Source organism: Salvelinus fontinalis, chromosome 23 (assembly GCF_029448725.1).
Source record: "Salvelinus fontinalis isolate EN_2023a chromosome 23, ASM2944872v1, whole genome shotgun sequence".
Lineage (NCBI taxonomy): Eukaryota > Metazoa > Chordata > Actinopteri > Salmoniformes > Salmonidae > Salvelinus > Salvelinus fontinalis.
The window spans coordinates 45,140,784-45,148,591 of record NC_074687.1 but is presented as its reverse complement, the minus strand read 5'-3'; positions in this window follow the sequence as shown (position 1 = coordinate 45,148,591).

Below are 7,808 nucleotides of genomic sequence, written 5' to 3'. Positions count from 1 at the left end.
GTCATCAAGGCAAAGGTTGGCTACTTTGAAGAATCTCAAATATATTTTGATTTGTTTAACACTTTCTTGGTTATTACATGATTTCATATGTGTTATTTCATAGTTTTAATATCTTCACTATTATAGAAAATAGTAAAAAAAATACTCATCTAATTATGTTACTATCAATTGATTAAGCTATTCACTTTCTGTACAATAGAAGATGTTTAAACCCAGACAGCTTTAAGGTAAACACTTGTGACCTTCTCTCGTAGGGTTAAGCCACGGAAGAAGAGTAGCAAACAGTTAAAGATGAAATTTTTCTGCATTGGTAGGCCTACTCTGTCTGGGGTGGAAAGGTAGGCCTACTCTGTCTGGGGTGGAAAGGTAGGCCTACTCTGTCTGGGGTGGAAAGGTAGGCCTACTCTGTCTGGGGTGGAAAGGTAGGCCTAACTTTTGAAAGTATCATGCTCAGATTTAATTATTTGCAAACAAAGACTGTTTCATTGCAAACAAGACACACTGATTTGGCATTAGGCTAGATGAACACATAGGCCTATCTCTGTCCAGTCTTAGCCTGTAATTTCGGTTATTTGTGTGGTACTAAACATTCTTCTAATATGTAAAATGACGTAGAGTTGCATGAAATATTTATAAAATTTAAAAAAATTCTCTGACCTGCAAATACGATGATAGATTCCAGCAATGCTTTTACTATAAAGGAGATCTCTTGTCCACTGTGGTCTGCAAATTTACAAAAGTCTGGCCCGCAGGCCTGTGCACTAAAAACTGCCTGCATTGCCATGGTATGCTTAATGGATGAACAGTTTCTTAAACTGCATATCTAAGGCTCTGGTCTATCCAAGAAGTGAGGGTAAATGGTAGACATGTTCTCTGCTATACACTTTGTTTAAATTATTCATTTGGGTATAGGGTAGGGTCACTTGTCTTTTCAGTTAGGGTTTAGGTAAAATACATTTTATTGAAGGGAGGGACATCTATTTTTATTTCAGAGAGGTTACATTTTCTCCATGTAACCCTTATTATAAATAAAGTTCAAATCCTAAATGACTAAAATGTCAAATTTAAAGATCATGAGGGCTGATACATTCGCATGCCAGGGTTTATTTTTGGAGAACATGTTCTCTCAGACTGCGTTTATGCACCCAACTCTTTGAAACAAAAAAAAAATCTAGATTATTATCTAATATTTCCTCATTTACCACTCCCTACATACTGCTTGCCTGACCAGTCGTCTGCTATGAAAAGTGCCAGTCTTAAGAGCTATGTATTGAGTTGTCTGACGCCTGGAGAATAATACATCCCGGGGGGAGAGATTTTACTTTCTTTTCTCAGTCGCACCAGATTTTATTTCTAGAATAAATCAAATCAAATGTTTTTTTGTCACGTGCTTTGTAAACAACAGGTGTGGACTAACAGTGAAATGCTTACTTACTGGATCATTTTCCAACAATGCACAGTTAAAGATAAAAAAAAATAGAGAGAGAAATAGTGACACGAGGAATAAATACACAGTGAATACCAGAAGGCCAAATATGCACCGGTACATATTTGTGTACAAGGCAGTGCTTGGCCTACTCCCTACATATCGTTGCTCCTCACTAACAACAACATCCTACAGCCTCTGCAATCTCAGTCAATGCTCTCATTCTCAGTTCCTAGGGCAAGGACTGAAATTGGGAAGCAATCCTTCTCCTACAGTACAACACTCCTTGGTCTTGGAACAAACTACAAAATACTTAAAAACTAGAGGAGAGGGTCTCACTGCCTGAGTTTAAAGCTCTGACAGAATAACATGTCATTGTTTTGTGTGGTGTCATTATGCATGTGTGCGTATGTTATGTGTGTGTGGGAGTATGTGTGTATTTGTGTATGTGTGGTATACGTGTATGTGTACTATTGGTATACGTACTCTATCTGACCATTGTCTTTTACCATTACTATCAGTCCTCCTTATAATGATCTCTCCTGCTGTTATTGGCGACTTAATCCCTCAATATTGAGCAGCCTGGCATTTACTGATTATATCACAACTCAATTAAACTTTTTTATGTCTGTTATAATCACCAGATGTCAGCCCATCAATGCTGTAGGAAACAGCCAAAGCTTACATGAGAGGGGCTATTATATATCAGCTAAAAAAAAGGAAGCTATTAATTTTTTATATATTTTTTAATTTCACCTTTATTTAACCAGGTAGTTGAGAACAGTTTCTCATTAAAAAACAACTGTTTCTATAGAATATGATTCAGATTGAGAAAGAATTGAAAACCACATTCTCTAAAACTGTGTCAAGGGAATTCAGCTTCAGACCAACTTCTAACAAGAAAAGCTGAATCTGCTAGCTTCTTTGCCGGGCAAAGGCTCTATTAACCAAGCAGTAAACCAGGCAGACTTCTTGATCGCCTTGCAAGGGGTAAAGTGGAAACTGTTCCATATTATTGCTTAAAGACAGTAATGGGCTCAGGCACCATGACAATAAGAATATAAATAGGATTATGAGGGATTTTTGATCAAAATCTTTACTCTGAGTGTGTCTCATCTGAGGTGAAGAGGAAAGAGTTTATCGATAGGGTTGCTTTTCTATCCGTAGCAGAGGAATAGAGAGAGGAACTTTGTAGACCAATCACAGGGGAGAAGGTCTCTGAGGCCATTCACTCATTTAAAGGGGACGGATATTGCCCTGAATTTTATAAAAGTATAAGTAAGCTTGTTCTCTCACTGACATGTATTTACATTCTTATCAAAAGGGAAGTATCCCAACTATTAACTTGGAAAATATTACTCTAATTTTGAAAAGGAGTAAGCCTCCTGCTGAGTGCGGGTCTCAACGGCCTATAAGCCATAGAAAATAAGTTAAACGGCTTGAGAGCCTACTGCCTGGACATATAAATCTAGACCAAACTGGCTTTGTATTAAATCGATTTTCATTTTAAACATCAGAAGGCTCTTGAACATGATACGATTTGCTAGTCAGACTAACCATAGGACACTTGCTGTGTGCCTACATGCTGGAAAGGCATTTGATAGGGTGAAGTGGGGTTATTTGTTTGAGGAGATTTCCTTGAATGTATACAGGTTTCATGTCACTCACCAGCAGCTTGTGGTATTACTAATGGCCAATGCTCTGCCCCTTTTCCCCTGGCCAGGGGTACAAGACAAGGCTGTCCCCTTCTCCCTTGCTCTTTGTGCTAGCGCTTGAGCCACTAGCTGAAACTATCAGAATCCGGCAAGATATCCAGGGTATGACAGTTTGTAACATGACACATAAGATCGCATACTGATAAAACATTTAAATCAAGGTAACGCATAAAAAGGTACCCATAGTCTTATAGAGAGAAGACTATTCACTAGTTGTATTGGAAAACTAGAGCGAGTGTGTAACGGTACCACGGAAAGCTGCTAACAGCTTTCTGTAGGCATTTAGAAGAAAAGTCTATGTGGTCTGCAGCCACTACAAAATAACACAAGGTATTTTTTAATACGGGGTGTTATTTATATGTATAGCAAGTAGCGGCAAGAGAACAATTGAAGATGCATATGGGTAATAAGGGAGATTACAGAGTGTGTTTGGGAATAGTACTAAGTGAATGTGGATGGGAAAATTGTGAGATATGACATATTAAGCTGAAAGATTGATATTTGGAAAACAATAGCTGATTGAAATGTGGATAATACATGGATTGAAATTATTACTATTAAGATTGGATTGAAATTTGAATAACAAGAGATAGATTGAAATGTAGCTATTAAGCATTGAGCGAATGAGAGCTGTCAGGGGACCAGCTCCAGTTTGAATATGGAGTGAATGTGAGCAGAGTTTGCCCGTTCTGTGTGAGTTGAGTTTTCTAGTTCTGTGTGAGCTGATCTATAACGTTATCTACAGTAGAGGATAACGTGTTAGAAATCTCATAAGTGATAACATGTCTCGGATGATGTCTTGATTAGTAACGAGGATAACATGTTTAGATTACATGTCTCGATTAGTAACGAGGATAACATCTCTGAGGGTAACATGACTCATTCTGATAATATGACGATAACATGTCTCATCAGTGGAGTTTGGTGTATAACGTCATTATGTATGGAGATATGAAAGAAGAGAACTATTTCCGAATATGCTGTAAATAGAACAACTATTGTAAATATCGAAACCCCTGTATGAATAGAACACTAGTCTATTCATCATTGCTTTGCACAAAAAGGGCTTCACAGGCAAGGATATTGCTGCCAGTAAGATTGCACCTGAATCAACCATTTATCGGATCATCAAGAACTTCAAGGAGAGCGGTTCAATTGTTGTGAAGAAGGCTTCAGGGCGCCTAAGAAAGTCCAGCAAGCGCCAGGACCGTCTCTTAAAGTTGATTCAGCTGCGGGATCGGGGCACCGCCAGTACAGAGCTTGCTCAGGAATGGTAGCAGGCAGGTGTGAGTGCATCTGCATGCACAGTGAGGCGAAGACTTTTGGAGGATGGCCTGGTGTCAAGAAGGGCAGCAAAGAAGCCACTTCTCTACAGGAAAAACATCAGGGACAGACTGATATTCTGCAAAAGGTACAGGGATTGGACTGCTGAGGACTGGGGTAAAGTCATTTTCTCTGATGAATCCCCTTTCTGATTGTTTGGGGCATTCGGAAAAAAGCTTGTCCGGAGAAGACAAGGTGAGCGCTACCATCAGTCCTGTGTCATGCCAACAGTAAAGCATCCTGAGACCATTCATGTGTGGGGTTGCTTCTAAGGCTAGGGAGTGGGCTCACTCACAATTTTGCTTAAGAACGCAGCCATGAATAAAGAATGGTACAAACACATCCTCCGAGAGCAACTCCCAACCATCCAGGAACAGTTTGATGACGAAAAATGCCTTTTCCAGCATGATGGAGCACCTTGCCATAAGGCAAAAGTGATACCTAAGTGGCTCGGGGAACAAAACATTGATATTTTGGGTCCATGGCCAGGAAACTCCCCAGACCTTAATTCCATTGAGAACTTGTGGTCAATCCTCAAGAGGCGGGTGGACAAACAAAACCCCACAAATTCTGACCAACTCCAAGCATTGATTATGCAGGAATGGGCTGCCATCAGTCAGGGTGTGGCCCAGAAGTTAATTGACAGCATGCCAGGGCGGATTGCAGAGGTCTTGAAAAAGAAGGGTCAGCACTGCAAATATTGACTCTTTGCATCAACTTCATGTAATTGTCAATAAAAGCCTTTGACACTTATGAAATGCTTGTAATTATACTTCAGTACTCCATAGTAACATCTGACAAAAATATCCAAAGACACTGAAGCAGCAAACTTTGTGGAAATTAATATTTGTGTCATTCTCAAAAGTTTTGGCCACGACTGTACAGTCACATTAGCCTCTGTGGTAGTTAGTTAGCTCGCTAGCTAACGGTTAGCTAATGTAACTTAACAAAGCTAATGTTAGCTTGCAAAGTTACAAATCACATCGCCAGATAGCAGGTGGCTAATTACATGGATATGCTTTGGAATGTCTAGCTAGCCTATTATGACAGCTAGCTAGATTTTGGTTTAGATAAACAAATGTAGTTTGCTTGCCAGCTAGTTAGCTATGTAACGTTAGCTACCTTACCTGATCTTGTTCTCTTTTTTGCTTAGCTGATTTTGGCATATCGGATGCCTTCTACTTTAAAGCGAAGGGGGAAATCAATGCAATAATATCACTATTTGACAACATGGCAATCCCATCAGTTGAGACTTCAGTTCTGTTTCGAAATCCTCTGTCTAACAGTGACAAATACAAACCCATACATTTTGATATTTCCTCCAAGGGGCAGTCCTCCACGTTCCGAAATCGCTACGAGTTCTGGATATTGTGTGGTTTGCTTACAACCAAGAAATGTACCGGTGAGATGCGGAAATGCTTGTATTTGCGTGCAGTGAGGCTATTAAATATTTTATGACACATATGATATGTTAATAACATATTAATGGACGTACAGTGCTTTCGGAAAGTATTCAGGCCCATTGACTTTTTACACATTTTGTTACGGTACAGCCTTATTCTAAAATGTATTAAATACATGTTTTTCCTCATCAATCTAAGCACAATACCCCTTAATGACAAGGTGAAAAGAGATTTTTTAAATTTTAGCAAATGTAGAAAAAAAAGAAAAAATAGAAAAACCTTATTTACATAAGTTTTCAGACCTTTTGCTATGAGACTCGAAAATTGAGCTCAGGTGCATCCTTTCCGTTGATCATTCTTGATGTTTCTACAACTTGGAGTCCACCTGTGGTAAATTCAATTGATTGGACAGGATTTTGAAAGGGACACACCTGTCTATATAAGGTCCCACAGTTGACAATGCATGTCAGAGCAAAAACCAAGCCATGAGGTCGAAGGAATATTCCGTAGAGCTGCGAGACAGGATTGTGTCGAGGCACAGATCTGGGGAAGGGTACCAAAAAAGTACTGCAGCATTGAAGGTCCCCAAGAACAGAGTTGCCTCCATCAATCTTAAATGGAAGAAGTTTGGAACCACCAAAACTCTTCCTAGAGCTGGCTGCCTGGCTAAACTGAGCAATCGGGGGAGAAGGGTCTTGGTCAGGGTAGTGACCAAAAACCCGATGGTCACTCTGACAGAGATAACTCCCCAAATACAGGTGTGCCAAGCTTGTCATACGTAAGAAGACTCAAGGCTGTAATCATTGTCAAAGGTGCTTCAACAAAGTACTGAGTAAAGGGTCTGAATACTCATGTAAATGTGATATTTCAACAACATTTTTTTTTTTTTTTGCACAATCCAGGTGTGCAAAGCTTTTAGAGACTTACCCAGAAAGACTCACAGCTATAATCACTGCCAAAGGGGATTCTAACTTATTGACCGAGGAGTATAAATACCTATGTAAATGAGATATCTGTATTTCATTTTAAATAAATGTACAAACATTTCTAAAAACACGTTTTCACTTTGTCATTATGTGGTATTTTTTGTAGATATATTTAATACGTTTTGAATTCAGTGTGCTGCCATCCTGTTAACAGATTATTTTATTACAATGGTTAAGATGGATTTTCATTGTGTTCCATGGTGTTATTTGCCCCCTAGTGGAGCTTTCTGGTACTTAGAATGTACGCAAACAGGAAGTAGAGAATTCGTTCTACATGCATAGAAGCAGCTAAAAACAATGCCACAGTGCAGGTCTTTCAGTGTAGCTATTTCTTGTCACGCTTCAGCCTTGGAAAATATTTGTTTGTAAGTTCGATTCAAGCATTTAGCTAGTGATGATAATCTTGTTATTGATAGAGTTGTTTACATATCAATGTTGGTTGGTTGCATTTACTCACACAAATTGCAATGCTTTTCATGTATGCCGTTAGCTGTATTGCTTTGCTCGTGCGTCATGCAAACGAATTGTAAAATATACAATACTGTAGTTTTGTTACCGATTCTAGTGTAATATGCTTTGTTATTCTACATAGATGGTTGTACATTATTAGAGTAATGAAAGGAGTTAGTCAATTACCATATGAGTAACAATTAGCTATATGGTTTGGCATCATGCCAGATGCATGGTACCTTAGCACGTGCTTTGTATTCATGCAACTTCAAATGTATAATGTACAGCTACAGTATGTCGGTCTGAATTGAATACTAAAGTATGTTCTTTTCTGTATTTTGCAGTTTTACAACATAAACGTTTTCAATATATTCATTCAAGAAAAGTCACGCCTTGGGAGTTTTATTGAAGACTTAGTTGTTAGCTATCTGTCTAGTTTTGCATGGGAACGCAACTCAAGGGCAGAATATTCAGGCTGTAACCCAACAAAATGTGGAATAAGTCA